General features: G+C 38.8%; 2 pseudogenes; one reads left to right on the forward strand and one right to left on the reverse strand.

Annotated features, from left to right (window-relative positions):
* Positions 1-8,134: 8,134 nt before the first annotated feature.
* Positions 8,135-9,164, forward strand: LOC149034327 (uncharacterized; annotated as a pseudogene).
* Positions 9,165-11,622: 2,458 nt separating this feature from the next.
* Positions 11,623-20,002, reverse strand: LOC149034328 (uncharacterized; annotated as a pseudogene).
* Between the last annotated feature and the right edge of the window lie 288 nt (positions 20,003-20,290).

The following is a 20,290-nucleotide window of genomic DNA, read 5'->3' on the forward strand; positions in this document are numbered from 1 at the left end:
TTAGACTCAGCCAGGGCAAGGGATTAAAAAAGATGGTTGCAAGTAAAGGTATCGTTTGCCTTTGGTGGGTGGTAGATTACAGGGGAAGCCTCGTGCGAGACAGTTCGGTCTTAAAGAATGCCATAGGCTTTCATGATCATTGCAACAGGCTAATTCGATCAGTTTTTGGTACTTGCACTTACCCCTCTTGATGTAAACACAAACGTCGCCGTAGGCATCACTCTTTCAGTTTTTCTGGACCAAAGAATAAGCAGAGATGTCAACAATGCCATTGGATAGGCAGTCTTTCATCCAAGTCTCTGTAATAAATGCAAGTTCAATTTTTGTTACGGAAGATAAATTCACTAACTTCATTCATTTTTGGGAGGAGGGACATAGCATTTGATAACATCAGGTTGGGTACTTTAGCCAGACTTTTCCTACTGAAATCGATAGCTGAGTCAGATCTGTTCTCCTGAGAACAATAGATGACAAGATTGTTGTTAATTTAGCTGGTATTTAAGGTGTTACCTTGAATATTTTATTGGTTTGAGCTAGGTTTATGCAAATGGTTGTCTCTGTGAATTTCCGTTTTCTTGGTCGAAGGAAAAACAGCAAGGTTGAAATTACACTGACTCCTATACACTCGCGGTCCCGTAGAGGTAGGAATAGGTCTATGTTTTCGTGGTCCAGCTCAGCAGCCACGACATGTCGATTCGTACCGCGCAATGTTCAGTCTGGTCAGTCTACGCCATAAGTCTGAACAAAGATGCTTGGAGGCCACCGCCAACGAGATTACATTTAAGAAGGTTCTTGTATAAACAATTGTCATTTTTATGCAACTCTTCTTCTCCAGAATCTTGTTTGTTTTTTTTGTCAGAATTAACACTGTGTGTGTTCTTTTCTGCAAGGGAAACAATTTCAATTTGATGGAGAAGTAGAAGTTGGTCCTAGCGCAAAAACTGGAGCGTTATCTTCTCCATAAAGGGGGTAAGAAGGGGGGGGGGGGGGGAAGAAAGAAGAGCGGGAAGAAAGAGGAGCGCGCACGGAAAAGTTGCTATAATGAATGTCGTCAGATTACCAAGGTGAGATATCCATTTATTCTTTGCTAGTTACCTAGCATGAAAACATATTAAGCGCCTTTTACATTTCGTGCAGCGAATTGTACTCCTGTTTAACTGGAGGCAGTTTTCTTCGCCTTCCACTCCTCGGCCTTTTTGGCGAGCCATTCCTCTCGCGGAATTTGGCCAGGTTCGCTGGGGCAGTAGGTTTGGCCAAAATACTGATAGTGGCCATTTTCTTTGGACATCGGCTGCTTACATTTCCGGCATGTGTAGGCCATCCGGACCTTTTTGGGGGTTGGTAACCCTTGTGCCTTGGCAGCGGCCCTCTGCTTTTCTTCAAACTTTTTTTTTATGCCGCCAGGCTGTTGTTTTTGATAGGGTTTCAGTAACGCCTGTGAAGAAAGAAGATAATTAAATCGATTTTTAGGATGGTTATCGTGATAGTTTTTGTGGAGCTATAACAACAAGAAGAAAAACAAAAGAGAAGTGAACAATGCATACATTATGACTTAAAACTCATAAAGTGTGGAAACTTTCTGCAACAACAAAAAGAATCGTTCTCAGGACTTTTTGAAAAGTAAAGAAAGGGTTTACATCTTCATGATACGAAATAAAGCGGATAATCATCTTGCTCCTAGAGTTCAATTAGTCAGCCGTTACTTACCACTTGTTGGGACACTGACTTCGGCAACAGGCTCCTCAATGGAAGTAAGCGATGGTGGAGTCTCTGTTAGGTTAACTGGCTGTGGCAGAGTGCGGGGCAGCTGCTGCATCCCTACTTACAACTGGGGGTTCAGGAACTGTCAGCCCTTGCATAAGCATTTTTACCTCCTCTAACCTTTTTTTGTTTTTGAACCTGTTCATGTAATAAATCAAGATTACTAAAGAGAGACAGCAATATATCTAAAAATCCGTAGTTGCGTGAACACTTATTTCCTCTTACAAAATGGTTGTAGGCATAATGAACTATTACTTGTACAGAGTTTAATCTGGTGATGGAAATTTTGATCTTAATGAGGGCTTCTTAAACAAAATGAGGAGAGTGAGGTTATGATGCACAATGGAGTCATTTACCATTTGGATAAAGTAGCTTCATTGATACATTACAGCTGCAACGAAGTTTGTCGTTGAAGTCTGCTGTTGGTTACGGCATGCCTGATTTTGTTATATTTGTTGATGACCACTTTCCACTTCGATTGATAAGGGTCGTGTGGCCCAGTGCCTCTTTTTTCTTTGCACACGTCACATAGCCTGACTCAGATTGCTTCCACAACTCTACTTTTCGAAGGGGAAAACGCCGGAGGTCCAGCTGTCACAAAAGATCTAAAGATTGAGAAATATGATTAAATTGGTTTCACTTTTGTTCACTAGTCTTTTTTTAATATTAATCCCTGTTACATGTTTGAATTTCAAAACCTCTGTGTTACCAGTTTCCAGCTAAGTTTATCAGGAATCGACATCTGCGGATGACTACTACTGAAAGAAACTACACGTAATTCAGAATTACACATTGATTAAGAGTAATACCTGGCCATCGACTCCACACCAATGTGTCAAGATCTGTTTTTTAACTGCTGAAATCTTCCCTTCCCTTTTTTAAAATGGGGCGCAAATGTTAGGGCTTTCCGGTCGTACTCAGAAAGGTCTGCGTAGAGGCATGCAATGCCCTCCACTTCTGCGTTCGTCACAAATTTGCCTACGTTGAGGATCGCACTCTCCAGCCTAGAGACTCTGTCCCAGTCTGGAATACCTGTAGAGTCCGCAGCAATGCTGCTGTCATCCTAAAAAAGAAAAACATGTTTAACCCGTTTCATGTTTCGTCGGTTTCACTTTTCTGTTTGTTTTTGTCTTCTTTTTTATTCTTTGGTGATTTAAAACCTACCTCCGTTCCACTGTCATTATCCGAGGAGTCCTCGGGTAAGGCTAGTGTCAGATCTTGCACTTCTGTGTCCTCCACTAGGTCAGTCTCGGAACTTTCGTAATGTTCGAACACCTCGTCAATTTCTTTGTCTAGTTCTTTTTCAGCCTGGGAATCTGATTGTGTGCGTAGATATTCTACACCAATATGTTCGCCAGAGAACACGTCCGGTGGACTGAAATTGGGGAGAAATGCTTCATTACGAAGACTCCTGTGCACACTATTCAGAGTTTTCTCTAAGGAAATATCGAGGTGTAAAAAGAGTGTGGGGTTTCTGGTTCTTGAACAGCACTTGATGCACATTCGGTATTCCATCTTGTAATTTCCTCCAGGAGATATGCTTGAAATGAAACAGCGTTGGCAGCAGTACCTTATAACGGAAAATATGCATTTGTCCGGAATAATGTCATGTGGTGTACTTAAAGTTGAGTATTTGACAGAGGAATGTTGGCACGACCAGCTCAGCCAGGATTTGATCCTTAACATCACAGTGTGCCATCACAAATTTAAAAAAAAGTGAATAAGAGCAGGAGCTGTACATTCCACTATGAGTGGTATAATACAAACCAGATTTGAAGCAGTTTTATAGTTCAGATTTTCAAGGAAAGGAGGGAAAGACGCATACATGGGGTTATCGATCTGAGTTAAGCCTGTGAAATGAAAAGTTACAAAACATCAACGGTGTGCTTACCTGGAATAAATCGTGCCAGATGTAGATGAAAAATTTCCAGGGAAGTAGCTCTTCGGGCACATCTCATCACTGGTAGTTTGACTCCACCCTTAGTTATATGCCCCGTTATGATGTATAATGGAATTCCCGGTGGATCCTGGATGCGTGAAGTGTGTCGCTTCTGTTCAGGCCTCACAGATGATAACATGTCTTCCCTGAATAATGGAACACCAAGCACATCTGTCGCTGAGGACATGTAATAATAATAATAATAATAATAATAATAATAATAATAATAATAATAATCTTTATTTGTTACCTTTGGCGATAAGAATTATGGTAATATTACAATAAAAATTCAAAACACTTTATATTGTATATACATATCAAATCAAGTTAAGTTTAGCACCTCTAGGAACAAAAGATTGTTTGTGCCTTACAGTGCGTGATACAGGCATTCTGAGGTGCGTTAGGTTAGTCTTACAATATCTTAGATTATGGCCATGATCCACTGGCTTTTCTAAAAAACGTTTACAAGGATGTGCTTCAGATTTTAGGATACGTTTAAATTCTTTCCTCGTCAAATTCTGACGCCTAGTTACAAGTGACTCAACAGTATCCCAAGGGAGACCAATGACATTTAGACATCAATTCTGCACTCTCTGTAGATCTTCTTCGAGGTAAATGGGCAGCCCTCCCCAGACAGGCGAGGCATATTCTAAAACAGGTCTAATCTTAGTGATGTAAGTTGTAAGACCAATGTCCCTGGGGAGATGGGCTGTTCTACAGACCCTAAGATAGTGGATCCGTTTACACGCTTTGCTGACAATACTTGAGACATGTGTATTCCACTTGAGATCGTTCTGTACATATACACCCAGTAGTTTAAACTCTGAAACCCTCTCCAGTTCAGTAGGCCCGATATTAATAGGAGCAGGAATTGGACAAGACTTTTTGAAGGTGATCCACATATCTTTGGTCTTTTTAGCATTCAGCTCCATTTCATTCTGCACAGCCCATCTTTCCATTAACATTCCATTAACAGCCCATGTTTACCATTAATGACTCAATAAGTTGAGTTGCCTCTCCAGTCCCTCTCGTTCAGCGACGGCAATGGCGGGCCATTTCCTCTTTCTTCACTGCCTTTTTTTTACGGCTCAAATATACAGCGCACGAGGCTCGCTATAAAAACGCTGTAAAGAGGGTGGCTCTCACTGTTGCAGGCTGAAGCAAGACGCCGCATAAAATGGAAAATGTCCAAACGAACAACCATGTTGGACCAACCACTGAATAGGGAGTTAAATTTCGACTGACCCTGAGTTCCACAACAATCCCTGTCAATCACCAATCCTCTGCTGGTTTCACCCCAGCAATCTCGAACCTTTTCACCGGCCCATTTGCCATCAGTTTAAGAGAAGATGTGCTCTCTGGTGCTGTTAACACAGATATCACAATCTCACCCCTTTCATTACCGACGTTTGTTACCCAATTCGCACTCTCAGCCTCGACACCTGACACCTTGACTACTTTTTTCGTAGAATCAACCTTTAAGATAGTCCCATAGACAGACGTAGCTGTTGCCATTAGAAGATCGAGCCGATTGTACACGTCGCAGAAATAGCGAGCAAGAAACCATTTTGCCGTTGGGATGTTTTTCGTGGGATCTCCTATGGCGCTCACACCTGCTCAGGTAACTTGTGCACTTCCGCATCCACTCTTCGCTCATTGAATTTTTTTTTGAATGGAAGTAGAACTGTTGCCGAGAGAACGAGCTCGGAGAAGGGAAACCACGGACACGACTGGAAATAGGGCCCTTATAGCGTGAGAGAACTGCTGAAGTAGCCGGGCATCCTAAGCTATGAATGTACCCTTGCAAGAACCACAAAAGTGGTACTCAGCAGCCAAGTAATAATAGTCCTTACATCCAGGACCAGTCTCACTCTCGTGTACAACCTCTTCGACTGCAACGATCTCGGCGGTTCAGTACATCTTGGACACTTCAGATCAACCCTCCACATACGCTGCGGCATCCACAAGAAAAGACGTCTTAGGAGATAATCGTCGGGACGGGGGACGGAACTGCAATTGGATCCTGGTGGAGGAGGCGGGTGCCACCAGTTTTTTAGTGAGTTAGTCAGAGTTCTCTTAGAGTTGCAGAACAGTGTTTTCCCAGCCTAGCACTGAACTTTGTGTGACATATTCTTCTTCCATTCACCAGGCAATCGAAGAGAAAAATTAACAGGCTGTCTTTTTTGGGAGTCTATAAAACAAAAAGTATGACACAAAATTATATATCATGCTGGCCTCACAAATGATTATTAATACAATAGGTTATCGTGCACCAGTCGGGAGGACGGCATCACAGATGACATTACTATAGCAGCTGTATGTACACGTATCTCAGTTTCCTGAAACAGCTCATATAATATTTCATCATGTCATTGTATTCATATTTAAAAAAAATTACAACAAAATAAACATTGAAAAAAAAGTAATTCTTCTAAGATAAATATTACCTTTGGATTCACTTTATCAGCAGATAGACCACTATGTAAAACTAAAGAGGATAGCACCATAGATGACACTTGAGTTTGCTGAAAACAGTCAATTGTGTAACCATTAAATGCAACCTTGTAAACTAAGAAAAGTCTAAATTACACCATGCTAACCATTTGTTTTCTCTTAGAATGGTTTAATACTGATAACAACTAAACACTTACATCATCGCCCAGAATGCTATTGTCTTTCGCGACATGTACTTGCAGTGCCCATTTAATCAGCGGGCAGCATAATAATTTGCATATCCTGAACTAGTCGGTTGTGATTGGTCAGCAGGTAAAGCTTTGGGAATACACGAGTCTCTGCAGATTTCAGCTGCTGTCAATCAAACGGTTGGATGCGTAAAGTAAATCCCAAGGTGACATAAAGTGAACAATAGCAATAATTAACAATAGCCACGCTCTTAACAAAGCGTTTAGCAAATTCGTTTGCAGCGAATTCTTATATGGACTGACAGACTCCCGTTGGTCAAAATGTTATCGGAATTATAAAAATTAGTATCATGAAAATAGAAAAAGGAAAAATTTAGAAAAAAAGTATCATGAAGAATCTACTTCGTTAAAATCGCTTCAATCAGTAGAGAAAAATATGAGCGATGCTTCCGACAACCGGCTTGTGAGTGCGACGATCGTCGAGATAGAACTAGAGTCTATCTTGCGACAATAATAGGAGTGTGGTTTCCATATGATAGTAACGATTGCTGAATATTTCTGCAGCGATCTCAGCGATCATATCTTAAAAGCTTTTACAGTTTTTTAAGCTTTGTCTAGTTACCACCTCAATTTCAATACTAATTACGCGGCGTGTGCGCGATTGTTTGCGGAGGCGGAGCTTAACATTCCTTGATATTCTCGCGGGAAGTTTAAAATAGGTCACTTGTATTCTCGTGGGGGTCTCCAAAGGACAAATTTGGATAGAACACTACGATGCTTAGCAAACGTTTTCGAAATTCGCGTTTTGCGACTACTTCCAAAGTTTGGAATCCCTTGAAAATTTCTATGACGCTTTCTAGAATGTCAAATAAAAATAACCATATGGTAAAAGAGAAATCTAGCAATTGAGTGAAGATAAATTACGCCTGAAAGTGCGCTGAGATCGACTTCTCATACAAGCAGGATGCTAACATAGTCAATTTTCCAGGCAAATTTGCGACCTCTTCTGAAAGCGCAAGAACAAAGTGAGAATGATATACTATTCAATTGAACTTTCTTCTTCAAAAGCCATATGGTAAAAGTAGCATTTGAAAAGTAGTTTATCCGTAAACGAAGAGAACGTAAGCCTTCCTCGACATTTTCAGCCCTTTTCCTTTATTGTTTGACAATCATTTTCTAATTAGCTTTTAAATTTGGCGCCAGCGTCTCAATGAAAGTCCCGGATATGTCGCTGAATTCTGGGCGATGTGATCATGATGGAAATCACATTTACACTGTGTCCTGTTTCCAAAGATGTCTGCTCGAGCCTTTCAGTGCCCTCTTCTTTGCCCACTTTGAATTCAGGGGAGGTTCATTTCCACGACCAAATACATACTCTCCCTTACCAAACAGCCGTAGTCTCCTTATCCACTCACTTGAGTCTAGACCTGTCTTTGGCATGGCGAGTTTGGACGTCTACACAAATTGTATTGACAGAAAATACCACTTGTTATAAGAATAAATGGTGTGCATTTAAACTATTTGCAATCAATTAGGAAAAAAACAGGCAAGGAAATCGCATGAGACACAGTATTGATTTCTGTAAAAGGCGGGAAATGTTGAGTCGATTTACTTTAATCTTGATATAATTTGAAAACATACCATTTAAAAAGCCCTTTATTAACTTAGAGGAATATAATAATTTAACCTCTAATTGCTTAACCTCTGAACATCTAAATTAAACTCAAGCTCACAGAGAACAAATGATGATAGACTGCGCATAGACTTGTGTTCCATGCTTAATCGATGCATGATGCCTTCGTACCTGCCTGTGACATCGACGAATTCTGACCGCAGCTGTCTTATTGAAAGGAACTTTAATCTTGGATTGAACTCTTCAGAAATCCTAAGCTTTCTTCTTCTCGTACACGGAGTAAGACTCAGTATTCGAGAGCTAAAGAGGGTCCTCTTCTCAATGGGGTTATGTAGAAGAAAAAATCACGGCGATCCACACGTAGTCATTGCTGTGATTGAAAAAGAGCACGAAGGATCTGGTAGTTTGATTGGATATCGGCAGGTGCATCAAAGACTTCGAGTAGACTATGGCTTGGTGGTCTGCAGAGAGACAGAGAGACAGTTCAGCTTGCAATGAAACACCTCGACCCTGGGGGAGTTGAGAGGCGATCACGGCACAAGTTAAAAAGAAGTACATACTCTGCCAAAGGACCTAACTTTATCTGGCATTTAGACGGATGTGAAAAATTAAAGCCTTTCAGTTTTAGTATTCCTGGAGCCATAGATGGCTACAGCCGTCGTATACTAGGGCTCGAGGTCGGTTCATCAAATAATAATCCTCGAGTCGTGGCACGGTACTACCTAGACTGTGTTAAGGACCTCGGTGGCGTTCCACGAACCGTACGTGGTGACGGAGGCACTGTAAATGTCAACGTTGCAGCGATGCAGTGTTTTTTTTTAGGAAGGAGGGTACAAACTCAATGGCTGGAGAGAAGAGTTTTCTGTATGGGCGTTCAGTCTCCAATCAACGAATTGAAGCTCAGTGGTCTTTTCTTCGAAAGAATGAAACTGATTGGTGAATCAATTTTTTCAAAAATCTAAGGGAGGTTGGTTTATACTGCGACGATGATGCATTACATGTAGAATGTCTACAGTTTCGCTTTTTGCCTTTGTTAAAAGAACTCAACCACATTGCACAACACTGGAATCTACACAAGATCAGACCATCAATTAATCAAGAATCGCCTCCTGGACGACCAGACGTATTATACTTTTTGCCAGAATTGAAAGAAACAATCAGTGGCGGTGACCGAGGAAATGTGCTGTGACAATCGCGCCCTACCTTCTGATGGCACATTGCCAAGGCTAGTTCAAATGGTTATGGAAGAGCATAATCTGCAAATGGCAAGTACGGCCACAGAAGCCTCTGTTCTTTACAGCGAACTTCTTTATCATCTCGAGAGTATGATGTGAGGTATTATTTGTATGCTTGAAGTGATGTAATGCAAAAGGTAAATTCATTAACTCAATTTGGCACTCAATCAGCCTTCCTCTTCCATTTTAAGACTTATTAATGGTAAAAAACTTGAAATGACTTTTTTTGATAGGAGGATAAGGCTTCATGAACGAGTAATGACCGGAAAATCATAGAGGAACCTTAGATTTCTTGTGGAAAAAAAAACATTACTGTCTGTTTGTTTCATCGTGGTGTTGATTTGGTTTTCTCGTCATTAGTTTTCAGAAGTAAACAATGATATTCTTAAAGAGCAGATTATCACGTTTACAAGTAGTAACTCAACACCCAAGTCATGAACAGTGACCTAATCTTGCTTCTTGTTTTATTTTCCTTAAAGTAATCTCAACATGTTACAGACGTGATCAAAACCTATTTACGTGTAAATGTACGATGGCTGCAGTGGTGATAAGGAATGGAGGGTAAAACTGCACATTTCAATTTGCCTTTTATAATACCCTTCTCCTATCAGGCATAACCCTACCTGCATTTTCCACAAGAAGACAAAATTTGCTGCCTTTTATAAAACCTTTTTCCTATCAGGCATAACCCTACCTGCCTTTTCCGCAGCCTTCCTCTTTGTTGTCTTGGAAAGTCTGACTCTTTGAAAGATTCATAATTTCTGCCAAGTTTCTCTTCATTTCAGATCTTTTATCATCTTTGGACATACCGTCTCCCTTGCAAAATGCCCTACGTTTCACTCGGTCTCCCACTGCTGAGATGCCCATGTCCATTAACTCACTATCGGACATAATAGCTACTGCAGCCTTGTCAACCTGTTTACATGTTAAGATAACAATGCATCAATTTCTACCATAACCAATGACTAAGCAAGCAAGGATTGGTGTTGCGAACTAAAAAGAAAAAGAAGGATTCTTCAATTACTGTAAAAAGTTAATTTTTCCAGTTTTGGAAGGTGTTCTTAAAGAATAAACCAAGAAGGAAGTAAGTCCTCTACTAAGGCTCTGACTATTTGTAATGATATCACAGTGAGGCCTGTCTTAAGAGGGGTTGCTTAAAGGGTATACAGTACTATGAAAGACCTCAAACATTTGCAAATCTGAAACAAAACATGAATTAATCTCTAGAGATTAAAAGGGTCACTTAATATCACTGCTTGTATTTACTACTCAAGTAAAGATTGCAAAAAATGTCCACACACAATATGTTTAAGTAAAAGAAAAAAACATTTCCATGTGAAATCTTCTTTTCCTCCCTCGTAATGCAACAATGATCTCAGTCTAATAAGGCATTTACCTATCTCACTGCGATGATGAAGGGAGAGGAAAGTAGGATTTGATGAGGAAGAAAAGTGTTGTTATGTATTTACTTTGGCACATGGTAGTCACTAAGCAAAGAACCTTACTTCAGGACAAAAAACACGACTTGGCATCTCTTCAAGTATTCACTATGCAATTGCTTTATTAAGTGTAGCACTTGTTAGCTCTACTGAAATCCCCACCTTAAGCATGTATATCAGAGCATGTTTATCAAGTTAGTAGACCACATGCACAAGTATGATTTGATCTGTCACTGAATACCTTTTCGTGTTCAGACTTTTCAAACATCTCCTTATCTAAAAAAAGAGAAAATTCAAGATAGTCCCTGACCTGAAAGAGAGAAAACATTTTTCAATCAGTTATGTGTTAAGCTATATTTACAGTGTACCCATGCAGTTTGGCTACAGAATTATCTCCTGCAAAGAGAGCTGCTACCATTAATTTTTCTACAAAGCAAACCCAGGCCTGCAGGTTGAGGACCTGAGTAATGATTGCCATAAATAATTTGAATGAGAATTCAACTACATTAAGTAAACTTGAAAGGAATGGACTCAAATGATTTTCATTGTCTACACTGTATTCCTTGTGTTGTATTTTGAGTGTGTTTAAGGTGATTTACCGAAGCCTATTTTAGGTCATTTAATGAGTTTTCTTCAATTCTCATTCAGTTCTGATTATGTTACACATGCAACAGTTTGCACATGTAATTATACATGCTGCCACATTCACATCAGCACACACTACCACTTGCACTATTTGTCTTAAGAACCTAATTTTGTATGTATTAACCTTTGATCGATTAAATAGAAATGTGTAACAACTACTTAGTATAAGGTCTGCGGCAAAATTTCTAACAAGGGTTTTCAGTACAAAATATACGACTGCAGTCACTGTCTCTTCTAAACTTTCTAAGTTTAAAAATAAACAACATGCTGTTAATTGTAGCTTTTCACTCCAGCCCCTAAAATCGGTCAAGAAGTGAATGATACTCATTCATGCTATGAATGCTACCACTACATCATAACGATCGACATTGAAACCACGTAATTGCCGGCTCAACACAAGCCTTCACACTCCGTTCAAGTGCTATTACGTTCTGACCTGGGTCTTCCTCTGAAACTGCAGTTGCAATTGCACGGACGTTAGGGAAACAAGGAGCTTGACAAAATTAGGAAACAGCGCTTAATTTCTCATAACAAGCAAAAACCAAAGGACCATCCCCTTCCAAAAAATACGTGGCTTTCACAAAATGTTCGCCAACATCAATAGTGGCGGCAAGCTCAAGCTTCAAGTTCATTAGTCACTGTGAGTCAGAAAGTATTGCTTGAAGTTGTGGCAGTAGCTGTAGGCAAACTTTTGGGTCCTTTGCCTCTTCTACGAACCTTGCGACATCTCCAAACTGATGATACACCTCATTTGGACCACCATCTAGTCTCGCTGTACGACCTTGGTGTTTGACCTGTTACATCCTTCCATAACAGCTTGGCTTTACAACTATGGCGAAACATTCTAATCCAAAGGCTTCCGAACTCTACCAGTGTTGGGATCACTAAATGGTTTCCCACGTTATCAAGTGTATGAGAGAAGCACGCGACATTCATATAGCATATTAGGGAATTTATGCTATTCTGTCCAAGACTGCTTGGTTCACGCTTGCACCGTCTCTCATGGCTGCGAGCAAGGAATTTGCTCTGACCCCATAATCAACAGACAGGCACTGATTAAGAACTTGTGCTAGTTCGTTGGCATTAACTGACTTAGAGCAAACATCAATTCTCACAAGCCGTTGGATAATGTTCCAGTTATTGTCCACAAAACGAACTATTATAGTAATTGCTTCCCCTTGTCTGGTGCTGCCGTCAATTCTTGTTTATTCCGTTCAATTTCCTGTTTCAAAGCCATGGAAATATACTGTCCTAGTTGAGAACTTCCAGTGAGTGGGTAGCTGTTCTTCTCCAACAGAGACTGCAGCATGTCTATTTTACCGATCGGGATACCCGTCTTCAAAAACTCACTGACAACTTCGAGTCTGTAGGCACATTCTTCCATGGGCAAAGCGCTATCTTTTGAACTTTCTCCTCTTCTGAATGCCTCGATTATGGTGTGGTCTTTCAATTTCGACGTTTTTACAATTTCTCTTTACCGTTTTGATGCTTCTTGGACGAAATATGGATTTTCAGAACACTTTTCTTGGAGGAAAGGATTTCTCTACATCCAATGCAAAACAATTTTCCTTCTCTGACAATCAAATTCTCACCTGGGAACTGCTTAACTCGCTCATATATGTAACGGGACTTTCGTTGTATCGCTGTTTCCTCTCCGCTTGTAATCTCCACTGGTTGATTATAAAGATCGATATCGAGCTATTGTTGAAGGACTGATCTATGTTCTCCACAATTTCCTTCTATGAGCTGCAAGTATCGAGAAGATGGCGTGGCACTGGCCAACGCCATCTTCTGAAATTCAACCGCTGACCAGCTGCACTCAGCTCATACAGTTACAGAAATCCTTCTCTAAAACACAAAAGCAAATCATCGCAATGCTTTTGAATTCTAAAATTTAGCATTTAAACTCTTTTGAGTGCTGAAATCTAGATCTAATGCAAAATGCTAAATAATGCTAGCAATTCTTTTTACAGAAAAAGTGTGAAAAAAATGCTTTTTTAACACAATGCCAAAAAAATGCTAGGATAACTTGATCAGCGGTAATTTATGTTATGATCTTACTGACCATCTACTTAATTTTCTTATTGTCAGTTAATTATCTTCTCTTCCAGCTAGCACTAAAGTTTTCAGACGAAATTATTCAAACTTAGACAGGGAAACCTTGATTAGTGATATTCAATCTATAGACTGGAATAGTTTGCTTAAAAAATCTTCTGACCCCAGCAATATGTTTGACAATTTTTATATTAAGTTATCAGAGGTTGTTGATCTACATGTACCTGTCAAGCAATTATCTAAACAAGATCTCAAAGCTCGATCAAAGCCATGGATTACTTCTGGAATTAGAACCTCCATTAGAATAAAAAATGGCCTATTCAAGAAATTCCTCAAGACAAAATCTATCTACTATGATACAAAATTTAAAATTTACAGGAATAAATTGAATCATTTAATTAAACTAGCCAAGAAAAATTATTATAATAATTTTTTCTCAGTTCATGAAAATAATGATAAACGAATCTGGTATGGAATTAACAAATTGTTAAGGTTAAAACCCACGTCAATCAACCTGTCAATAAAATAGTGGTAGATAATTGTGAAATAATTGACCAAAAATCAATAGCCAATGCTTTTAATGAGTTTTTTGCTAATATAGGTAGTAATCTTGCTAGCTCCATTCCTAGTGCTACTCAAACTGCTAGGGAGTTCATGTCACCTCCTATTTGTGATAGTTTGTTTTTAGCTCCAGTGACTGCAAATGAAATTGAAGTAGAAATAGCCAAACTTAATGCTAGTAAAGCTGTGGGTCCTTTCAGCATTCCTATTGATGTTCTTAAGATTCTTAAGGGTGAATTATCAGGTCCTTTACAGACTATATTCAATACATCTTCTCTTACTGGAATTGTCCCTGAGAAATTTAAGATGGCTAGAGTAATCCCAATTTTTAAGAAAGGATCTCAGACAAACTTGAATAATTATAGACCCATTTCTCTACTCTCTGTTTTTAATAAATTGTTAGAAAAGCTTATGTACAAGCGGATAATTGACTTTCTTAACAAGAGACAACTTATTTATGGTAAACAGTTTGGATTTCGCTCTCACTACTCAGTCACGCAGTTCTTGGTATTATTGACCAAGTGCAATTAGCCATTGAAGACCATGATTATTCTTGTGGAATATTCCTAGACTTTAGCAAAGCTTTTGATACTGTTAGTCACCAAATTCTACTCACAAAACTTGACTATTATGGTATCAGAGGTGTTGTTAAGACCTGGTTTATTTCATATTTAGGTAATAGATCTCAGTTTGTTTCTCTTGGTGCTATCACTTCAGACACTCAGATAGTCTCCTGTGGTGTGCCCTAAGGGTCAGTGCTTGGACCACTTTTATTCCTAATCTATGTTAATGATTTTCATAATTATTCAGCGCTTCTGGATTTCCATCTTTTTGCAGATGATGCAAATTTATTCTTTCAGCATAGGGATATAAAGATGCTTGAAAGTTTGATTAATTCTGAACTTGAGAAAGCTCTTACTTGGCTGTGTGCAAATAAGCATTCATTAAATATTGATAAGTCAAACTTTGTTATTTTCCATCCAATTCAAAGAAAATTGCCTAAACAGGTCATGTTATCTATAAACAATCAGATGTTGACCCAGGAAACTTCCATTAGATACCTTGGAGTTTACATAGATTACAATATTATTTGGAAGATGCACATTACTAATATTTCTAAAAAAAATCAACAGAAGTATACGCATTCTTTCTAAACTAAGTTATTTCTTAAGTACTAAAGCACTACTTAGCCTGTACTATGCTCTGGTTGACCCTTTTCTCAACTACTGCATAATTGCTTGGGGTAATACCTATCAAACAACTTTGCAACCTTTGTTTATATTACAGAAGAAAGCCTTAAGAATAATCACCTTCTCTTGTTATAACGAACATTCAAGTCCTTTATTTAAAGATCTAAATGTTGTAAAGTTGTTTGACATCATAACCTTTCAACTTGCAGTATTTATGTACAAGTTTCATCATAATCTTTTACCTCCTGTTTTTGATTCTTACTTTAATTCTGTTAGGATGATACATAATTACAATACCAGATTATCTAGTAAAATTTTCTATGCTATTCCAAAAGTCAGAGCAAATTATGGAATTTTCAATATAAGATTTCAGGGTTCTAAAGTCTGGAATGATGTAAGTGATCACATAAAGCTTCTTTTGAAAAGTTTTAAGAAAAACCTTAAGCTAATCCTTATTGAAAAATACTAATAATTTCCGTAGCCTTCCGTCGTTCTTTACTCTGATTTTCAAAGCGTTTTTTATCTTGTTTGTATGACCTTGAATGTGCATGTCTTTGTGTGTGTATGTCATTTCTGTATGTGTTTGTGTTTGTGTATGTCATATCTGACCTAAATCACTGTATTAGATAAATTACCTAGGTATAACCGCCCTTTTCTTCTAGCCTTTATGGTTATTTGGGGCAGCTAGTACTCCTCTACATCTTTTATTGATATATTCTGTTTATTATTATTGTATCATATTTGGGTACGAATAAATTGTTGTTGTTGTTGTTGTTGTCAATTGTCCAACAACAAAAGGACGCTGAAAGCATAAATTATTCCTTTTGAATTTGCGCAATTCGAAAAGTTACGTATTCTACACATGAGGTTTAAAGTTGAGGAAGAATTTATTCAAATCTAAAGTATAATATAGAATAATATTACTTACCATGTGCACACACTTATTCCGCCATATCGGAATTACGTCACATAAATCCCAAAATCCAATATCCCAATTTCCCAATATCCCAGAGAACATCGGGAGGAAAGCGTATGCACAACAGACGACATGATCATATCTGAAGTCTCACTTCTTAGCAGAAAGGTCATGCTGTTTGCAAGGAGTGATAAGTATGATGACAATGATAATGAAAATCAATCTTTATTGTGGTGGACTACATGTAACGGGTATTTCCTGTCACTGAAGGGAAAATTGTTGCACCTTTATCCTGTAGTCCATGACATGGTAGAAATCAAAGGGAATTATGAACAAGTCTGGAAAGTCTGGCTTCTGACTCGTGGCACCATTAATGCTCAATGTCTTGTAGAGGGTGGAACATAACCTGGAAGGTAGATACCCGAGAGAAGCCCAGTGCAGGTCATTCACTTTAAAAGTATCCTTGGGATTTCAAAAGGCCACTGGCTAGTGGCATATTTTTGTTGGGTTGATGAGGGAAAATGGTTTTTTTTAGAAGGTGTCACATATCATGATGGTATAATAGTATTTAGAGTTAGTGCATTGATTTACTGCGTTGATTTTCCATCATTTGCGATTGAGTTATTAAAAAAAACGTAGTGGAACAAAATACACTTTATGTACACCAAATTCATGTAAAGAATGTAATAAATCTATCACTGAAATTAAAATTACTGATGTACAATATTAACAGTGATTCTAGAATACATGTAATGATATTGCATCTTAAGGCTTTTATTGGGTTGTTATATTCTAGAAGTGGTTTTCCAATGATTTAATCAAAAAATCTGGAAGTTTATTTGCTAAATAACTGGTTGATCCAAGTCTGGGTTCTTGGTATTTTATTGGACTGTTGTCTTTTAGGTGTATTATTCCAATAAACTACCATCTAAATACCAACTTGGATTCTCAAATTATTGATATACTAAAAATGTTACATGAAAGATACTTCCTAGTAAGAAATTATGAACTATTCTAATATTTCTCCAATATTGGGAATTCACTTTCAGATGTTTTCCAATGTATTTCTTGTGATAAAAAAACGAATTTATCCACCCGATCGACACTCACTCAATCTCTAACTTATGAGGAATACAGCTGGCAAAGGTATATGTGAGCCTGAACCCTCTACCCCTCTCGCTTTGACCTCCGCTTATGGCGGAAATGAAAAATATAACGTGTAACCATGAGGACCATAGAACTACCGAGAACTACACAATTACCATGGCTAAAAGTATGTGACTATGTAAGTGACTATGTGAGGTCCAAGAGTATAAAAACCATGAGAACTAGAGAACAACTGAGAACTACACAATTACCGTGACTAAGAGTTATGATAGTAAGCAACTCATGACGTCAGCTGTGGCTATTACACAAGAGATCAGCTATCTGATGCTTATCCTCTCTATTGACGTCCGTTTTTCAATATTTAAAGGAGGGATACTGCAGTTTGCGAATTCTTACATATTATTCTTCACTTAGTTTTGTTCATCAATGTTTGTGTTCAATCTTGCGCCTTCGCGGCATTTCTCTGCTTTTAACAATACTTTTCAGGCTTCTCTCTACGTTGAGGCATTCTAGCCATTCCACAAGCCTTTGATACAGATTATATAGGCAGCAGGAAATGCTCTCACCAAAAATTCCCCGATTTTCGATGAGTTACGGTTCTTTATAAAGGGTATGTGAGCAATTCGCCTGGCAGTAGTGAGCTTGCTCGTCTCAGATTTGTTTGGCACACTTCTTGGTCATTATCCAAAAAGACAACGGTTCTTTGGAATGCGCGCGTGTTGTTATTTATCTCGAGAAGTTTTAACTTAAAGACCTATGTGCTCACTGCACTCAAACGGACCTTGATGACACAAAACCACCCTTGTTTAACGGCACCCCCATGTCACCTTGGCTTGTCGCTGTGGGACATTCACATTAAAAGCTAAACAATTTTGGGATCATTAACCACAAACACGCTAAGTCAACCTTTTTATTTTGTTCAACTGTACTTTCAATAGATGAAACTGGTTAGGGACCCTTTTTCCAGCAAATGTTGTCCGCACATAGACAAATTCACATTTGCAGAATGGAGACTCAATTCTTTAGAGAGGAAATGTGACCCTGGGTACCTGCAACTGTCATTTTGCGGGTCAATTGTGATCTGATCAGTTTTAATTTTTATTTATGAATACACAGCTGATTGTCCAGGAAATGCAAATTTCCTATTAAGGTCCACAAGTTTATAATTATAGTTTATTCATCAGTTGGTCTTTGGTGATTTCGCCAAAAAGCAAATTTTGCTTGGACCCAATCACTTTGCTGCTATATTCACGGTCAGATTCGCTATGTCTCATAATCATTTTAATGTACGGTAAGTCTTTTTATTGCCATTGTGATAATTTTTGTCTTTCTGCAATGCAGCGAAAAGTACTTCTATGAGAGAAATTTCTAAAACAAAAAGGCTTAACACGACGTTTATGGCAAATGACCAACAACATTTGGGTCATTTGTCAGGCAGAGGTTGTTTTTAACTGTGGGACTATATTTACGTTGCTTGGAAACAAGTGATTATGGAGTGACTTTCTAATCTTTTGTTGGGAGTAAGAGAAGAAAGGTTTAAATATTGATGCCAGGAAAACCAGAATTCTTCTTTGACATTTCCCATAACAGTTGACCTTTTACTTTGAAGCCCATCGATAATGGTGAAGCCTGAAACTCTGACTTGTGGGCATTAGGCTGTCATCACTGCCTCGTGACACTCGTAGGCATCGAGAATGTCCTCAAACATCCACTTTGCAAAGCAGTGATCAGGACAGGTGCTGCTCTTCAACATAGACATTTGCCATAACAGTTGACCTTATACTTTGAAGCCCATCGATAATGGTGAAGCCTGAAACTCTGACTTGTGGGCATTAGGCTGTCATCACTGCCTCGTGACACTCGTAGGCATCGAAAATGTCCTCAAACATCCACTTTGCAAAGCAGTGATCAGGACAGGTGCTGCTCTTCAACATAGCACTCGAGGACATCATCAGAAACTTTGATGTTAATTGTAAAAATAGCAGTTGTCTGTGGACAGGAAAGTGTAGCAAATGCAGTGTGCAAATGAAAGTGTAGTAAATGAAGAGTGCAGAGAGGTAGTAGCAAGGTAGGGGATGGCACACATCTCCCAATGTGCAAAGCAGAAAGTCCCTTGCCAGGAATGCAGAAGGAAGGTGCAAGAGGAACGTTTTGAAGAGCATGCTGCTTCCCTTTGATCGAATAAGACAATTACCTGTCCATTAAGGTGGGGAACAAGCCTTCCATGGTAAGCTATTGTCACCTAAATAAATAAATCAACAGTCAAATGGTTATTTAAGGTCAACAAGAATATTGAAAGGTAGGGTTGCCAGCTCTCTTCTAGTCCCCACTTTATTTCTTTAACAGGCTCTACTAGTAGATATAAAAGGGAGATTCTGGCGCATTTTGAAAAATATCCTTGATTTTAAGGCAATATGAATTTTTTTAACCTCTAAATCAACGTTGATTTCAACCTTGATTTCAAAAACACATTTCTGGCACATTTTTAAAAACAACCTTGATTTCAAGGCAACTTGAATTTTTCTCATGTGAATAAATTCACAGTGTCTCACTCGTTAGTCCTGAGAAGGGTGCAAATACTATTCCCTTGAACGATAGGGTGTTACTTCAGGAGGAACGATCTGAAGCTCCTCTCTGATGAAACCACACTTTGATCTATCTTTCAGGGAGTAAAGAACAGGCTCGCCTTTATCCACAAGTGATTTTTCAATATTGAAGACCTTCAGAGACCAGATTGGATCTGTGGCTCTTCTTTGTCCACCTTCCCGCTCACCAGCGGCATAGAGATATCTCACATTCTTTGAGGAGTCGATTTGCTTTTCCTTCAGGCTAACTGGTCTTGAATTAATTGTTGTCAACCACCTTCTCTCTGATTGCATCTACAGGTTTATTTTCAGTTAATCTTGTCTCTTTACTATTCAAAGCCAATACAACTTCTGGAAGCCTCTTCACCCATTCGGTTGATCGCTTTCCCTCTTTGAAGTTCATCTCTTAACTTTATTGAAAAGTGAAGAGGCATTCATAAGAAACGACTGGTGGCCAATCCCAAAGCCAAAGGCATTCATCCGACGTAGATCATCTCACCTTGCTTTTGTTAAACACTGAGCTTGTAGAAGTTGGAATGCTGTAGTTCCCTCAGATCAAGCTCTTTATTATGTACCCTGTTG

Source organism: Pocillopora damicornis, chromosome 14 (assembly GCF_964200805.1).
Source record: "Pocillopora damicornis chromosome 14, jaPocDami1.2, whole genome shotgun sequence".
NCBI lineage: Eukaryota > Metazoa > Cnidaria > Anthozoa > Scleractinia > Pocilloporidae > Pocillopora > Pocillopora damicornis.